Genomic DNA, 18,980 nt, shown 5'->3' with positions numbered 1-18,980 from the left:
AGACATTCTAGTCCCTGCATGATTCACTCTTCCTCCTGTCTCCTTGATTAACCCTTGATCTCTAAAGCAAGAAAAACCAGTGGGCACTGGTCATTTATGCAAACATCTCATCAGTGTTAGTTTTTGCGTGTCTAGTCTACCAAGTGTAGTGTTAGTAAATAAAGATGTGTCTGCAAAAGGGAAATGCACCAATTTATTTTAAATTTAATTGAAATCTAATTTATAGTGTCATGAGGCTTTGTATAAGCACTATTTCAATTTGACAGGGGTAAGTTATCTTCAGTATAAACTGACTCTAATCTTTGGAGACTAATTGATATGAAACAGTATCCACACAGTTATTTGTATCAATTAGAAAACAATTAAAGGCAAACAGGGGAAAATTTCTCTTAGAATTGGTACCTATCAGTTTGAATTTCCTATTTGACTGAGTCTTGGCAATAAAAAAAATTGCCAATGCATAAAATCTGAAAAAATTACTACTTTAGCCATAACACTACTTTAGCCATAACAATAAAACTTTTGATAAGAGAGTGATCTGAGGATGGATGCATCTGAGGAGGTGTGCAGTTATCAGCATGGAGATGAGGTCCTTGGCAATTCTATTTGACTTTATTTCCTCTATACAGAAATTGCCAGCAGGCTGTGGATCAGCAATCTCATTTTTGCAAAGTCATGAATGTTCCTTCTCTCCTCATCTGTTGTTAGGGTGGATATATCACAGGTGCAATGTACCGCAACATTTCTTTGCAGCACAACAAACCTGCGTGTCAAAAAACAGAAACAAAGATGAGCAAAGGTTTCTTGTTAGTTGTCTTAAATCTAGTAAAAAAGGCCCTAATTTAGAACTTTTTATGCATAGATGATTTTTTTTCCAGAAATTCCACTCAAAAAAACCAAAAAACAAACTAGACATTATCTCTCCCAAATACCAAAATATCCATTCTACAGCACTGACTCAATATTACATTCTAGAAACCACATAAATTTACCATTTTAGGGCCTGTGCTTTATTGGTAGTTTGTAAGAATTTGTCATATTTTACCCAGGTGGAAATACTGCATTATATATACTGTGCATATTTTGTTCTTTTACATGCAACACTGCCTTTGGTAAAGGAAGCAAGTCCTTCTCTGCACCTTTCTGCCATCATTTTTCCTGGAGCCATCAATGTTGATGTGCTGACGGAACACTCACATCTCTGTTAATATTCCTGTTTCCTTGCCTCAGCCTACTAAGTAAGTAGATTTCTTCAGGAATATAGTATTCATGCAGATGGTGTCTGGTAGAGCAAAGCATTTGAAGGGCAGGATGAAACATGTTTCTTGTCACTGGAGTGATTAAGGAGCAAGCTACAAAAAATGAAGGAGAAAGTCACTGTTGCATATTTATTCCCCATTAAATTGCCCATGGCATTTTATATGCTTTTTAATCAAGTTTAGCCCATGATATATTCAATATCAGAGTTAAATAACAGACATCTTGGAAGACTGTCTGACAGCTGGCATGGCCACAATCAATCTTACTTGACCTTACAACCCTTTTCTATTTTCAGGGTTGACTATTTGCCCTAAAATCACACCACCTGTATCAAGAAAAGGGTCTACTTAATGCACCACCCTCACCTCTTCAGTCCCTTCCTGGGTTTCTGTGCAGCTCCATGTGTCCCTAGACACATCCATAAGAAGGCCACTGTGGACAAAGATCAAAAAGCAGGTGTGTGGGAAGTGCCTCAGTGCTTCACCAGTGAGAAGACTGTTGGGACCCCTGTTCTCTCCAAAGAGAAGAGCCATGCAGTGAGTCAGATCTGCTGAATACTCTTAGGCTATTACAGTAATGTCCATTAGCCTACAGCTAAGAAAAAAAGAGTAAATGTAATGGCATAAGACTAATAGAAGTGTTGCCCTCTAAAATGATCAGGAGCGACAAGGAATCAGTGTGCTTTAGTGGGATCATAGCTGAGTAGTTGTGACTAGCTGTGCTTTGCATGTAGCCAGACTCTAAATCTCACCTGATTCTTTCACATCTCCATCCCCAAGAGTGGTCTCCCACTCTTTCCAGCATCACAGATTCCAAAGTCTTCTGGTTGGCAGCCATATCTGTACTTTAGGTTTTCCATTATTCTTCCTACCTGAGGAGAGAAGGCAAGTCAAAAAAATGCATTGAGCTGATGAGAGAGGCAGAGGGAGAAAGCTGGTTCAGGGCCCAAGTATGACTGCTTTAATTCTAAGCTTTAGGTGGCTTCTATCAAGTATCTTTTTTCTTCTTTTCTTGAAATGGTGATTAACTTAAGCCTAACTGTCTACACAAACAGCTGGTTTAGCACCTCAGTTAATTATACAAGCTACATTCCAAATGATTTCTCAACAACTTAGTTTCACTGCAGTTTACTTAAATAGTCAAACCTATTTTGAGAGCATTGAGTAGTTATTTCTGCTACTGAATTCATGTCAAAAGTTTTAACAGTTCCAAATATATATTGAGTTTCCCAAGAGACCTAGACTTCAATAGCAACAAATAGTAGAAACCAAAGATTTTAGTTCCAACACGAAGAGCAAATAACAGGACTAAATCTCATATCTTTTTTCTACTCAAGCATTTAATGCTCTGTCATGGAGAAAATGAAAACTTGAGGTTACTCTGTCATACATAACCTGATAGCCTAGCTCTCCACTACTTTATTCTTCATAGAGTCCTGAAGTAAAACAGAATTTAAGACTGTTAATGAAGTGTTCCTTGATTGAGATTTTTAGGTGGCAATGATTAAACATACTAAGATGTTTATGCAGCATTCACAATGTTGTGAACTTCATTTTTGAACTGTAAGATGGACATATGAAGCTGCATCTGCCTACCTTCTGTTCCAGGTGTGGAAAAGAAGTAGCTACAGATTCTTTTAACAAAAAGCTAAGGAGACAAATATTTCCAGATTTGGTGGTTGAAAAGAAGGGATAATAAATTTGCCAGTTAGGAGAATCCACCCAATTAAGTTGGTGCATTTTGGACTACTGACAGATTTTCTGCACTGAGATTCTCATTAAGTAGAAAATACACCAAAAATTAAAAAAAAACAAAACAAAACAAAACAACAAAACAAAACAAACAAACAAAAAAAACCAACCAAACAAAAAATCCTTAACAAGCAACAACAAACCAAACCAACCAGCCAACCAAACAACCTCCAAAAGTTTAGGTATTTTTTCTTCCAGCCATAACAATAGTTGCAAAATATTTGCTTCCACAGATCTGCTTGAAGGAATTTGTCCTTATGTGAGAAGTAACTATGTTAGTAATTAAGAGCATTTGCTATTTATAAAATAAAAAACTCATTTCATAAAAAAAAAATATTTATCCAGACCCAGGGCTGTCACATGATCACATGAATGATAACATATGCATGATTTCATGAATAAGTGCCCCATCCAAATTAACATTGAGGTTCCTGAACCCAGTCCTCCTTCTGACCTTCATGTGTCCTTGGCTCAGCCTCAGCTTGCAAAGGCAGAATATCATTTGCTAAGTATTTTAAAGCTTTTTCCAGCCTGGGCTTGGGAGAAATTTGATGTTATATTGTAGTCATTCCTCTTCTGTCTCTGATAAGCAGTGATAGAAGGATGTTGACATTTAAACATTATCTATGGGTAGCTAAGTTGGTGCTCACTGAGAAGGATGAGGAAAATTGTTCCTCAGAACATTTTTAGTTAAGGTTCCAAAAGTGCAAGCAGATGCCACTACATCTGTTACATCCTGTTCCCATGTTTGAGAGCATGTCTCCCACCACGTTAGCTGGAAATTTCATTCTGAGGCAAATAGAAACAAACATCGATATTTCCCCTCACCTCCCAAGTCTTTATGATCTGGAGAACAAAGAAATGACATTTAAAAGATACCAATATATTTTACAGCTTACTTACCAAATCTAAACTGTGCATGTGCTTACTATTAATATTCATGCATATGATGCAGAAGAAACTTATTTTTATAAATTTTGGGTGAATAGCTAAAAATGTGTGTGCTAAAAACAATGTGAGACTAGAATCTAATGAAATATGTCTCTCCAATGTGAAAAACATACCCAATGTGAGAAACATATAGGACAAAATGGATTACGTGGTCTATATGGCCATTTTCACGAAGAATTGCAAGAATTGCAAAGGAAACAAGCTGTAAGTGACTAAGTAGGGACCAGCATATTTTCATGATCCTGCTTACAATTATAGAGTACTTATAGGTCATTCATAACAAAAAAATGTAATGTGTTTTTTGTTAGACCTTTTGTAAAAGTAATTCAATCATTTGCATATATGTATTTTTTAGCTAGTTGAATTAGTTTTGCTGGCTTTGAAATATTTATGTATGTCTATAAATAGCATTGTTCTCAACATCACATGCTAAGGACATATAGAATTAGGGTCTAAGGTCTGTGAATCATAATTTAATCATGATTTAAAATAATATTCAAGTCCTGTTGCTGATTTTGGTTTGCCAAGCCAATAATTTTCAATGGGTGCACAAGTTAACTTTTTTTTTTACTTTTGTAGCATTTATACTACAGTAAATCCCTATGGAATTAACTGTTGAAGCCAATGGAATAAAATAAGTACAGTGTTTACAGACAGTTATTTAAGGGTTAAATATCAGGGAATCTGTTATTAAAGTCCCCAAGAAGCTCTGTGAAGTCAGCCAAATGTTAAAGGAGAGCTGGAGGAAAGGTACACTCAGTTCACAGTTACCCACTGAAAAATTTACCTGTTAAACTACCATACAGATGGAGAAAGGCAACTCCAGACATGCCTTAAAGGAAAGGTTCAGGAGAAATTACAGTGAGCACCACCTTTCAGAATCAGGCTGTGGGTTCCAACCAGACAGAGCACCCATCTTGGAGATCCTCCTGAGCTTTTTAATTAGCTGGCTGTAGGTAGCTTTCCATCAAACTGGGTTCCTGCAGACAGCCCCCATTTATCCTGCAACCTGATACATACCAAAAAGTCACTGAAGAGGGTAGTTGTCTCAAATCCTGATACATAAAAGTTTTCCTTAGCAGGACAGTTATAGAAGTTCCAAAAATGCAAACAGATCCATGACTCAGAATTGAGTATGATTATGGATCTTTTCCAATAGGCAAATTGGATGTGGCCATCCGCTTTGGAAGGCTAAAGTAATTTTATGTTATGAACATTTGCTGTACTCTTCCAGTTGACTTCAATGCCACAGAGCTGTTCTGAGCTTGATTAAATTACTAATTTAAGACATAGAAAAAGAATATATTGTATTTAGGGCTTACTGTGTTAATGCACAATGTTTAGTATTAGTTTTTCTTTTTGACAGAATCAAGCCTTAATAAAGATCTCTAGTGCATAAAGTCTCTCTTTGCAGGTTTCGCTTCAGAAAAGTCATACTAAGAGTTTATTATGTTGCTTTCCCCATCCATTATAAGGGACATTTTTAATTGACTTGGCAACACAATTAAGGAAAAGAATTCCTGCCAGTGGGGCACACAGCAATGTATTTTGTTTGGCTGGGGTATTTTTTAAAGCAATTCAAAGCAGAAAGTACTAAAGTTCTCCTTTCTTTTTCATTAGGAGGAAGGAACAATTTTTTAAAAAGTTGTCTTAGTTGTCATTAGTGACAATTCTGACCTTGAAGTCAATGTCTTCCATAAGATTCTTTTGTGCCTTCTTTTCCCTAGACCATGTGACCACTTCTTTAGACTGTACTTCTTTTTAATTGACTTGCTAAGCTTTTCTCCAAAAGATTTTTTTCCCTTCTCCATTTCTTTTGAAATTTAGAGAAGGCAATTTCAACTTACTTCAATCTGTTATAGATTTTGGAAATATTCCAGAGGCAAATATAGGACTAAAGCAAACTGGCAAAATCAGTTATTTTAAAGTTTTAGCTTTTAGTTTAGACAATTTTGACAATAATGCTGAAAGGATGCTGCAAAATGTCACAGTCTGGTCAGGAAACTGCAGTATAATGTGTGGTGAATAAATAACACACCAAGTTAGACACTGATAAAAGAGTTCTGGGCAAAATAACACCCTCAAAATGTTTTCAAATTGTTATACCCCAATTTCTGGTCCCACTTACATCAAACTAAGTCTGCAGCAATTTCACTGACAACATCAAGACTGGATTCTTTATTCCCATAAACAATTTTTTCATGGAAGGTGAGCCTCATTGGAGTTATTTCAGCAAGAAATAGAGATAGCTCAAGCTTTAAGTGAAGGAAAGAAGCACAGGGATCATAATGTCTGCATTTCACCTAAACAGTGGGTGCATGGCACAGACTGTTGGCCCATTTTCCTTTGCAGCAACCAGCAGCATTCCTGGTCTGGGTTCCCTGTGGGAATCATATGAAAAGGAATGGGGCTGAGGAAGTGGGCTGAGACATTTTGACATCCTCTGATACTGATATATGTACTAGTACATACATTTACTGGTGCTTTAGAATATGTAATTCTGAGGCTAAACACTTTTCATACATCATGCATGAAAATAAAAGGACTGGTGGATGAGAAGCTCAACACAACCCTGCAATGTGCCCTTGCAGCCCAGAAAGTCATCTGTGTCTTGGGCTTCATCAAAAGAAATGGTTCCAGCAGGGCAAGGGAAGTGATTCTCCCCTTCTACTTTGCTCTCCTGGAGTGATGCATCCAGCCCTGGAGTCCCCAGCATAAGGATATGGAACTGCTGGAGCAGATACAAAAGGCCACAAAGATGATCAGAGGGCCGGAGTGCCCCTTCTATGAAGGCAGGCTGAGAGAGCTGGGGTTGTTCAGCCTGGACAAACCTCCAGGGAGACCTTATAACATCATTCCAGTACCTAAAGGAAGCCTACAAGAGAGCTGGAGAGGGACTTTTTACAAGGGCATGTAGTGATACGAGAAGAGTGAAAGACTTCAAGCTGAAAGGCATTATGTTTAGTTAGACATTGTAAAGAAATTCTTTACTACAAAGCTGGTGAGGCACTGTGACAGGCTGCCCAGAGAAGTGGTGGATGCCCTATCCCTGGAAGTGTTCAGAACCACGTTGGATGATGGGACTTTGAGCAGCCTGGTATAGTGGAAGATGTTTCTGCCCATGCAGGGAGCTTGAAACTAGATGATCTTTAATATCCCTTCCAGCCTAAAATTTTCTGTGATTCTATGACTGTGATTCATGTGCAGTCCTTAATTCTGAGGATGTAGCACTGATCACTACATTTTCTGCAACTTGCATCATTGCAGTTCTCTGACAGTGTAATACTTTCCAGCTTCATGAGCTGATGTTTTGCAGCTATAAAGCAGGTGCAATATTCTCTATCACCCAGCTGTTGACTGACACAACAAGTGTGTACAGACAGTCCCATGTCTGTCTTTCCAGAAGGGAGACCAGCTACCCTTCAAAGATAATATTCAAAGAGTGTCCTATGGAGTAGTATTTGAGATAATTACATAAAATTATATTTTAACAGACTTTCTGTGAAGGAAGTTAGTGTAGCATTCCAGTTTACCTGCATGTTTCCCAAAAGATATTTTACTCCTTACCTGTGACTTCTCTTTGAATTTCTTCAAGCACCACCTTCCCATGAAACAAAACCCTAGGCCTCTTAAGAATTCTCTGTTCCTTAAGGCATGAATGTGCTCAAATATGTACCTGGACATTTGTAAAGCCATGAAAATAGAAATAAACTGGTTTGCATTAATCCCAGATGGAATGTTACTTGTCATGAGAACAGAGATTTGTCAAAAGTAAACCTTGAACCCACAAGATAAATTACTGAATATCCTTAACCAGTCAATTCCGTACCAGAACTATGTCATTACTTTGTAATAAACCTAATGTGATCATTCTTTAATCCCTTTCTTAAGGTGCACATAAAATACTTAGTCTGAGCTGGTGGGTTGCTTACTTATGTTTTGCAATAATAATAATAAATGCAGCTTCTTTTTTTTGTGCTTGTCTCCTAAAAGGTTCCCTATCACTACACACTTTATTTTTGGAAGATGAAGCATTTGATTTACACTAGCTGAGGAAGCCACCCTAAGCCTAACACTTTTCAACATATAGGATAAACCTGCATTTAAATTACTAAGAAACAAAAAACTCCAATAGCATAAAGTGCAGATGGTAAAACATAGTAGAGGAGAAAATTTCTATCTTTGAGGAAGGCAGTAAATGTTGTTTTCTTGCCTTGTCTCCTCACTGCTCACAATCTCCGAGTTTGCTGTCTGTTGTCTTTCACAGGGCATGAGCTTGGCAGAGCCCAAATGCCACACATCCCTATTTTTTTGCCAGCAGGAGAACTCTTGTGTCTCTGGGTGGATCTCTAGAAAAATTGCCTTTTATTATATTTTGATTCAGCTGGCTCTGTGATGGAGTTCTGCTGCAATTGTTTGAGCAGTTTTCAATGAAGATGGCATAAGGAATAAATGTTCACTGATTCTCTTGGGAAAGAAAAGAATGCATCTGCCTGTTAAATGTCTTGGAGTTTAATTCAAAAGAGTCAAATGATCTGCCCAAGAGTATGCACTTCATTCTCAGAATTTAAAATACGTTGTCCCTTAGGTTGCTCAGGTTATGTATTTAGTTTTGCTTATTGTTCACTATTGACTCTCCACCATCCTAAATGAACTCCTGAAGTTGGTGCAATATAATAGCTCATTTTCTATTCCTGGTGAGTGGTTTGAACAGCCTATGCATAGATTAGCCTTCCAACATCATTGGGATTCAGCTTGAAATGACTGAACTCAGCTACATAGGGATCCTGTTGGATTATTTTGGGTGACTTCAGCTTTCACATGGCCATTTGATTAGCTCAAGCAGCACCAATACTTTCCTATTTGATTTGTGCCTTGGCATTTTCATAGAACAATGAGGCAAATCTTTGACTCATCCTTAACTGGCACAGCCCCTTTGATTTTAGTAAAACAATTATACAGTGAAAAGTTTTCCAGCACTTGAAACTTTCCCTACCATGAAACTGCCTGTGTAGCTCCAGATTGCATTTTCTCAGTGTAATAGTGTTCCAGTCTAGTGGATTTGAAAAAAGTAAGTACTATTCTAGTGCTAAGCATGGAACTAATTTTTCAAGATGTTGTTTTTGTTTTGTTTTGTTTTGTTTTGTTTTTTTTTTTAATGAATGTCTATTTGGTTGTTAAGTGTTACAACTACCTCTTCAACTTCTTGCTGGAATGGGCACAATTAATAGGCTTGCCAGATATTTAGAGCTAGAAAAAATACCATTCTGTACTCAAAGTAAAACACTGTTACCAGTGGCAACCTCATTGCTTTTTTTAGCAGACAGACCAAGTGCTGAAGGAGCACTGGGACAAATCCACTTTCCTCAACATGGGAGAGGACTCTTCTTTGTCAGGACAATGTAGAAAGGATGCTTAAGCTATACTTGCTTTGTGTAAAATTTCAGAGCCACAGTTTCTAACATGGGTTATTCTATAGTAAATTTCTTTTAGAGCAAGCCAGAAATAACCAGAACAAAGCCGGATAATAGCTGCTGTCATCTGCTTTCATGTCTCCAATGGGAACTAAATTCACTAAAATGAACTGTAACAAATAGCGGGGTGGCTCTGTTCCTTTTCACCTGAGCCTGAATATCTGGCTTCATGCTTCAGCTGGGTTCAGGCAAATTAGCTCATTGAGGGCAACAGCCATCTTGTCTTCTGACTACTGAGGAAAAAAATTAAGTCTTTTTGTTTAATGAAAACTGCAGAGGCTGTTCCCTGCTAAAACAATTCTGTGGGGACTAAAGGACTGAGAAATAGCTAAGAATTAATAAGAGGTAAGCATTGTCCAGTAGAGATCTTTTTGTCCCCAAAATGACTCTGACATCAACTCAGAAGAAGGAAATGCAGGATATCCTGAGTACAACCCTTTGGATTCACCCAGATGTTAGCACAGGGGACAAACCACACTGGATGGAGATGCCTGTGTTCATCCCACGTACATTAGTGCAAGCAATGGAAACATGGAAAACAGCCAGAGTGCGAGCTGAGAGCCAGACTGAGACATCCCAAGGGATGGGACAGCAACATTAGGCTGGGGGTCCACAGCACCAGCAGCACCCTCTGAACTGGCCAGTAGCCAAACACTTGAGCAGGAGGCTTTAGGTGTCAGGTACTGAGCATCACCTGAAGCTAAGGAGAAGCCAGGCACTGCAGCTGCAGCAGGGATCATAGGGACAGGAGCTGGAACAGAGAGCAGTGAGCCCTGGGAAGTCAGAGAGTCACCACAGTCATCGCGCATCTGCCCAGCCTGTCATGGACTTGGACTTTGCTGCCAGCACAGACTGCCATGGGAAATCGTGCTTGGGCTCAAGAGACCAATGGCTCCTGGAGACCTGAAACTGCTGGAGCTGCTTCTCCCTCAACGCTCACTGCAGGCACAGTAATCCTGAGTAGCCCCTGGTGTCCACAGGACTTCAGCACCTGCTTGCGCTACATGCATCCAGGCAGAATTGCTTGATGATTACTGCCATTATGCTCCTTCCATCTTGGTTTGACATGTGGGCCAAAATCTAGGCACACTTCCTGCAGCACATCATTCCATATATGTATTTTTTCCTTTGTTCTTTGCCACTAGAAAGAATGGCAAGTTTCTCTTCAACAGAATTTTGCATTATTGTTGCACTCTCCTTACAATTGTCTGTATTTATTGTATGTATTTAATCTTTCCTCTGCTGTGTCTTAGAAACACATGCTTGAGAGGTCATCATTTACTCAAGACAATGACAAAATATTTTATTATGTTTTATTTTAGAATTATAGTGAGGAAATGATGCCTCAGTCCATAGGGTTTAGAAGCTCATAAACCATGGATTATTTAGAGCAGTAGTTGACATGGCAAATTATTTACCTCTGAAGGCTCCAGAATGGATAAGGGATTGTTTTTATCAGTTTAGAGTAGGATGGCATCAATCAATGGGAAAAACTCACTTCATTGATGAGCAATTACTTAGCAGGTCTTTTACTAAAAGACAAAAAGTTACAGGGCGTGTGAGAAAAAATAATAGCAAATTTCTTCTCAGTGAGAAGCTTATTTGTATTGTAAACATTTCAAGCAAAATAAAGCATAGATAGGATGCCAATGTAGACTCACCTGTCATGGGACTAGCTACCCTTGTCAGAGACAGCTGACCATCAAATACTGAACCACAAAATAACCAGGTTCAAAGTCTTTTTTAAATGTTCTGTACTTTCTCCAACCACAGGCTGTTCGGGATTTGTACAAAAGAGGGACATTCACACAAAGAGTTTGCTAGTATTGTATATTCCTCTGCTTGCAGACATTGCTCAACCTGCAAACTTGATTTTGAATGAATTATTCTGAAGTAATCAGTTGCATGAAATCAAAAATGAATCACTGGTTGCATATCTAATTTTCCTGTCATAGTTTGTCTTGGATTATAGATAATCCAAAGATTGAGATACAGTCACGTTTCCACCTCAACAGAAGTAAAGAGCACTTCACTGCGTAACACAAGGGAGAAAAATCCTCTTACTTTTGTGGAAATTTCACTTATAGTGTGAAAAAAGACTCATGACATTTCTCACCCTATGCCTCTACTACAGGGGAGAATTTTTAAATCCAGGAGGAGATTATTTTAAAACAAATAAAAGAAGGAGATTTTATACAGTGGTTAGAAAAAAAAAGAAGAGAAAGATTGACAAAATGAAATGAGGAAACGGAAGCAAGAGAAATTCAAATTTGGAAAATATTTTTCTCAAAGAGCATGGTTAAATACTGGAGCATATTGCCCAGAGATGTTATAGAATCTCCATTTTTAGAGGTTTCCAGAGCTGAGGTGGACAAGGGCCCAGAAACCTGCTCTAACATTAAAGTTAACCATAAAATGCCCTGGAAGTTGGACTAGGTAACCTCTAGAAATCCAACCAACCTGCAATAATTGATGACATTACTGGATGTTGTTGCTCAAAGGGGTTGAGGAATACATATCATATCAGGAAATTCAAATAGGAATTGGACAACTCCATTGACAATGTGCCCATAAACAAATAACAAAGAAAGAGGATATGCCCTCCAACATCCCCAATGACAGGGATGAACAAAAAAAGAAATGGATTACAGTATCCTCATGATGTCTCTCTAAGCAGCATCTCCTGTTGACACAGCCAAGAGGAAAATTCTTGGCAAATGAACACTTGGTCCGATCCACAGGACATATCATTTTATCATTAATTCTTCTTACCTATTGGTCAGATACAGCACTACTGCTTCTGTGTCTCTGTTACATTTCCTGAATCCAGGATTTGAATTATGAATTGTGTTCAGTGCAGACGATGTGAGCATGGAGATACAGACATTGGCATTCTGGAATTTACTGGGGGACAACTGAGCTCTGTATTTTGGTATTAAGCTAGTTTCTGATTTGCTAAGAGAATAGTTTTTGGTCACACTTCAGAAAACATCAGTGCTATGCCTCAGAAATCAAGATCAAACCCAGTGTATGTTTTAAACTTTAAAAAAAGGGTTTTTTTGTTCTTTGATAGGTTGAGAAAAAATCAAATAAAAATCTTAGGTAGCAGGCAAGTACCTAAAAGCAGATCTCAGCATATATCTACTAAGATAAGCCTGTAATCAAATGCTTGTATTTAAACTGGTAGTGGTAGCGGTAGTCAAGTTGGCTGAACTATTCACCAGGCCTGAAATGCTCTCCTTGAGAAGCATTCTTCTTTGAGCTGAGATCTAAAGCCTTCATTCTGTGAAGGAGTTTGGTCATACCCAGGTTCCTCCCACCCTGCTGGAGACGTTGTGGTTATCCAAGCTATGAATGCCTCTGGAACTTCTGCTGGGCTAGCATGCAATCTCAGTCTCTCTGGAGCAGTCCCATCTGTCTACAGCATAATGACTCACACATTGCTCCTTAGTAAAGGGGAGAGAAAGTCAACACTCTAGGAATCTGCAATCCCCTTTGGTCATCCACTATGCCAGAGCCTCGACAACAGCTTTGTGCTCTAGTTTTAATGGATTATCCTTTTTATTACTGGCTGCAGTAGCAGTTCACAGAAATAAACCCAAATTATTCATTATATTAAAAAATTCCCTAATCTTCATTAATGTTGATCTCTTTAGTGTTATTTATTGAATGATAAAATTACCATTAGCAGATGGGAACTGAAGTATATAAAATGCAAATGCTTACAATATCAAGGAAGCATATCTTACCGACAAAATGTAATTTAAGTGCACATCATGATTGATCTTTTTTTTTGTGCAGAGAATGGAAAATAATGGGGATGCTGCTCTTAGAACAATTAATCTATTTATTCAACAAAACTAGCTGATGTCACTAGTTAGGTTAACAATATGGAAAGATTGTGGGCATATAGGCTGCTGTTAAAATGAATTTTATTGCTCTATTAATAGAACTTTTTCCTTGTGATTCTAAATTTTAATGGTACAACACCCAAAGCACAAGGTATATTAGAAAATAGGGTTGTAATTGTTTCCCAGTCTTACTCAGAAACCTCAATACTGTTTTACAGATGAGACTCAGAGACTCAGATGAGACACAGATGAGACTGAGATACAGATTCCAAATACGTGAATAATATAGAAAATGTTTTTCTCTGGTCCCAGGGTCCTCCACATTCCCCATGCAGTTTGTTTGAACTTGTACACCAAATTCCCATTGATTTCAGTGGACTTAGACAAGTATCAAATATTCAGAGCTGTAGCCTTTGCAGACTATAATATAAAGTTATTGGGAATCACACAGAGTATCCCCATTGTCTCATTTCCTGATTCAGCAGGATTAGTTCTTTATGCATCTAATTCAGCAGAAGCCATCTGAAAAGTCCTGAAAACATCAGGGTAACTGCACAGTGGGGATCCCCCCAAGCACACATTCTTTCTTAATGTACCTGTGAGTGGAAAGACTCCCTCATTACAGAGACAAATGAAAAGTGCCTTCTTTGGTGGGAGTAGCAGTAGCAAAACCAATTGCTTTTGCTGCATTCTTAATTTCCTTTCTAATCAGCCCATGATACTACAGCCTTTGCAAACCACAAAGCCAGCTGACATAGGGCACAGAATTATTCCTACTTGCATGAATAGAAATTTCTGATTCAGCCTGGATGTTCCAAGCTTGAATTTGCTTAGTTGCACATTGTTTGTGACAAATGAGAGAGCAACAGTAGTGAGGAGATGGGGTGTAAATGTTATGATAGATTTACTGGACTCTTTGCTCCATCTGCATATTGTGTGTCCATTGAAATGAAGGTGTAGGTGAGGAAGGAAAGGGTTTAGTCACATAGCAGGACAGTAAGAAGAATCAAAACAAATGTTTTCTAGAAAAAAATATAGTTTTTCTGTGTATGGGGAATTTGTACAGTTTTAATGTCAGAGAGTTTTAAGATCAGACATGGATCCCTCTACTTGGTGGATTTAATTTACATTTAAAAATTAAAAATCCTACTGCGATTGAACTGTTTTCAAAGTATAAACTATGGCTTCATGTGGCTGTGAGTAGACATGCCTGGCTGCTGACCATTTCCTTCCAGCTCTCCAGCTCTCAGCCAGTGTGGATTGAAACATTTGAGTTCCAGGTCATAGCCCAGAGGCTACAGAATATAGAAAAGACAGGCAACATTGATTTTTTTTCTCAGTAAATGTATATGAGCAGAAAAGGACTATCAACTGTGGAGCAGTATAATTTCTGCTTTCCCCTCAAAGTCATAAATTTGTGACTTGAGCTGCTGGAGAACCAGGGAAGGGGTTTTTGTGCTAGATTGTTATAGAAAAGACAGTTGAAAACTAGACTGAGGCTTGGTTATGGAGAGTCATATTAACAATAAGGTAATTCTTGAGTAAGGAATTATAAGTATTTAATTACAGTTCTACAGATTTTGTTTTATAGCATAGAACAGTAGCTTTGTTTGCACTAGTTAAAAAATAATTAACTAAATTTGACATAAGTAAGTCAATTAACTCCCTTCTGTCCATTTAGCTGCAACTTCTTTCACTTTAAACCAGTTGCTATTCATGCTATTTTTTTTTAACTGAGCAAAAACCACTCTTCTCTCTCAGCAGATTTTACAGCTGTGCCATACCTACAGGTAGGCAGGAACAGTAGGTTGCAGGAAACTCTCTGGTTTCACTGGTTTCACTGGCTGTGTCTGCCCTCCAGTTTCTGTTGAATAAATATGCATACTTTACAAAGATTTGCTATTAGATCCCTGGCAACCAGGCTCCTGAATGACTGAGCATTCCATCCAGCTGCTTAGCAGGAAGAATAAAGGGTGGTACCCGACTCCAAAGTTTAAGGATTGAGCAACCACAGAGGAGCAAGGCACAGTCTACTGCAAAAGTGTGAGGGCCTACAAAATGCAAAATCTAAGTACTGTGCCAAGAAAAATAGCATGAAACTGTAGCTTTTAAGGGCTTTGGTGACATGACATTACTGGGGCCAATAGTGTAATTTTGCTCTCTGCCTACTGCACAACATTAAAAAGAAAACCAAGTGGTAGATACTGTGTCAGGTAAAGCTTTGTGAGATCATTCACTTCCTGAAAGAAGTGAAATTAAAACCAGATTTTAACAGCTAATCATCATTCTGAACTGTACCATGGAGTCCTCAGAGTGGGACCAGGTCCCCAAAGAACATCAAAAATGGAATTTCTGAAGTTGCTGTCAAAGATCTAGGGTATTATAAAAATGCACAGGTCAGACATTAGCTTTATTAACTATGATTATAGTGAGCAAACATTCAGCCAGTATCTCCCTCCATGTTTGCCTCTTCTGTGCAAAGTGACTGCAGAGACCCAGCCTATGTACTGTTCAAGGAAAAATTAAAGACCTCTAAATTAAAAAAAAAAAGAAAAATGAAAGGAAATACAATACTTTCAATATAAAAAAAAAAAAAAAGTACCCATCCTGGGGAAGGTTGGACTCATTTAGTATCTTGCTAACAAATAGAAGAAGAAATCAAAGAGTAAATACTGTGAAAATATGGAGAGTGGAGCCTATAGGAGTGGCACAGCCACTATTGTCTTTACTCAACATGAGGAAAATTGTCACAAAATGCTAGTATTTAGTCATCAGGAATGTTCTTTTATTTAGGACAAACTTCTTAGCCAGATCAAAATTTTATGTAATAATAATAATAATAATAATAATAATAATAGTAGTAGTAGTAGTAGTAGTAGTAGTAGTAGTAGTAGTAGTAGTAGTAGCACCATCTCAGTGTGACTGAATGTGGACAGGCAGAAAAAGCTCTAAGGCCTCCAAAAGTATTGCAGAGGGCATCTTGGTCAAATCCCAAGTTACAGACATCTTTTCCTGTTTAGGATAATTTTATAGCTGTGTGACTTGTCCTATGACAAGTCAAGGTAAAGGGACACTGGGGATACTAGAGGCTCAGAGAAGGGAACAAAGTCAAGCCCCATTCCTGATGATGATGCTCTCACTCATGCTCACCTACTCAGTGACAACTCTTTGGTACTAGGTATTCACTTCTTTCCCTCACCCCTCATTGTCTGGGTATTTTCACACTATTAATGATGCTCCAAAATTAATTCAGGCAGCTGACTGACATTTGTCATATACTATTCATTTTTCTCCACTCCAAAACAGTCATGTGCTGTGTTTTGTGTGATATATACTGCTATGTTGATTGGATTCGGGTTTCTTTATTTATGCTGAAAAATATCTATATCGGAGAAGTAAGGCTGAAGAAATGCAAAACTTAAGCCTAAGGGTCGTCCTGTCTTGGAAGACAGAGTTCCTTCCACAGTTTTTGGACACCATGGCCTACACCTCCATGGCAGAGTGTGGGAGACTTGTCCTCCAGTGTCCCCTTGTTTAAACACTGGGGGTTATTTTCTAGCCCCTCACCTCTTCTGAATGTGGTGCTTGGCTGGCAGTGGGCAGTGGGGCTGTGCAGAGGTGCTCTGTAAGAGCTCCCTGAAATGACACATCTGGCAGGTCTCATTCAAGCTCTGAGGAAGGGTGAGGGACAGGGCTGAGCCAAAACACAAGCTTTTTGTACTAGTGCAGAGCATGGGAATCAGATATTTTATGGTACGAGAATTGGAGATTGAATGAAATCATACTTAAATCCCCAAAGTCACTCAAATCAATTTTCTAGTCCTCTCTGGCCTATGTTTCTTTAAGGACAGTCTCACTTCTACATGAAATTGGTTTGCAAGCTATATATCAGCAGTAAGCGAGGGAATATTCTGAATAAAATCTCTAAGATTTTGAAGGCTAGGATATAATGATTCTTCTAGTCAAAATGAGAAATCTGTATCTTGTATAGCAAAACTGACTTTCCATTGTATTCCTTGAGGGGGAGCTCCAGTTAATGAAAATGATGCAAGGTGAAATACACTGAAAGGAAAACCCCAACTCTACAAAGTAAAATAATATTTTCTAAAGATACTAATAGGCCAATTGAAAGAATGAATCTCTCACTCATTTTTAACAGGTTTAATTTTCTAGCTGATACACTGCTTTTCCAGCTGTTCCCCTTCAATGAGTACACAGTAAAGATTTGTAACCAAGATTTTTGTGCCATCTTCAAGGGAACACAATATTCTCCTGTATCTGCAGCTCATGCTCCTTGTATCCACAGAATTTCTCAGCCTCTCCGAGCCCAGAGTGCATGTACTACTTTTCAGTGGGTTCTCAGCCACTATCTGAGGAATAATAGTTTTCACTAAGTTAAATGTTAAAAAAAATAAATTATTGCACACAAAGAGAAATAAATACAATTTTTTTATATTTCAGGATGAGTTCTTCATCCCTGCCTTTGAGAAAAAGGTAAAAAAGTGCCACAAATTCTGTATGGAGTACTAACCCCAGTCATTTTGAATGTAGAATGAACTGCATTTTAAACTGCAGGTTCAGAGGTTCTCATAGTAAGGTAGAATCTTCCAGCTGTAATTTTTTCTACCTGGAACATGTTTCTCTTTTATTGAAACAGATTGTCTCCTTCTCCCTCTGTGCCACTTCCCCCCTCTTAGGTTTGTTTTGTTTTTCTACTTAGAGATTCGTTTTAACATGGAATTATAATTGCACTCTATGAGTGAACAGCTACATGATTAAAACTTTACTGCCTTTGAAATGCAAATAGATTGCCCTTGCAAGTGTGCCTGGGCATCAATTTTGCCTATTATGCTTAGGAACAGGCTAAGTTGTTAAACATTGAGACATCAAGGATCCCTGTTCTTGTTATCTTGTATTTCAAAACACCAAAAAATCCTAGTATTTGGATAAGAAAGCCATGAACCAACATATCATTGATTTGCCTCTATTTCCTCTGCAATACAAAAAAGCAAGCAAATACTTAAATAATTTTATGGCCTTTGTTAGTCGTGTAGTTTCTGTAATGCTGTTTTAGTCAGGCCTTAGACATCAATGACCTTCAGTCCAGCTGGAAAGAAAGGAATCTTTACTTCTGTAAGATATAACTATTTCTACATTAATAAAAGCAAGAAAATTGACTTTATTATAATCTCAATATGCTGTATTTTATCCGTTTTCATTTGCTTTCCATATACAAACATAAGGGAGTTGTGCAGTGATAAGGCAGCCACAAGTCTAAAGAAGAACTTTACCACCCTTCTTCCATTGTGCAGCATGTAGCAACACTGGCCCAGTTCCCTGTGATTGAGGGAAGCTTTCTCTCAAAGGGCAAAGAGAGGTTGTAGGGCTGGAATGGGCCAGGCTTTCAGGATGACTTGGCATTGTAAATCTTGTCTCTTAGGCAAGTGTGCACAAAATGAGGAGCAAAAGAAAAGGAAAATGCACATTGGCCTGTTCACTGATCAAAAGTTACCCACCACAGGTAGCTGGGCTGGTAGTTTCTAGCCCCTACTGGATTAATGGAGCTCATGGCTGACCAAGCTGCTCCCTACTACAACAGGAATTTCATCTCTGGGCACTGCTGCAGTTCACTCCAAGGCATCGCTTCCTGCCAACCACTGCCAGCTGGAACAGTAGCCAGTGCCTGAGGAAAA

The sequence above is a fragment of the Melospiza georgiana genome, chromosome 3 (genome assembly GCF_028018845.1).
Source record: "Melospiza georgiana isolate bMelGeo1 chromosome 3, bMelGeo1.pri, whole genome shotgun sequence".
Taxonomy (NCBI): Eukaryota; Metazoa; Chordata; class Aves; order Passeriformes; family Passerellidae; genus Melospiza; species Melospiza georgiana.
This window is presented reverse-complemented; position numbering follows the sequence as displayed.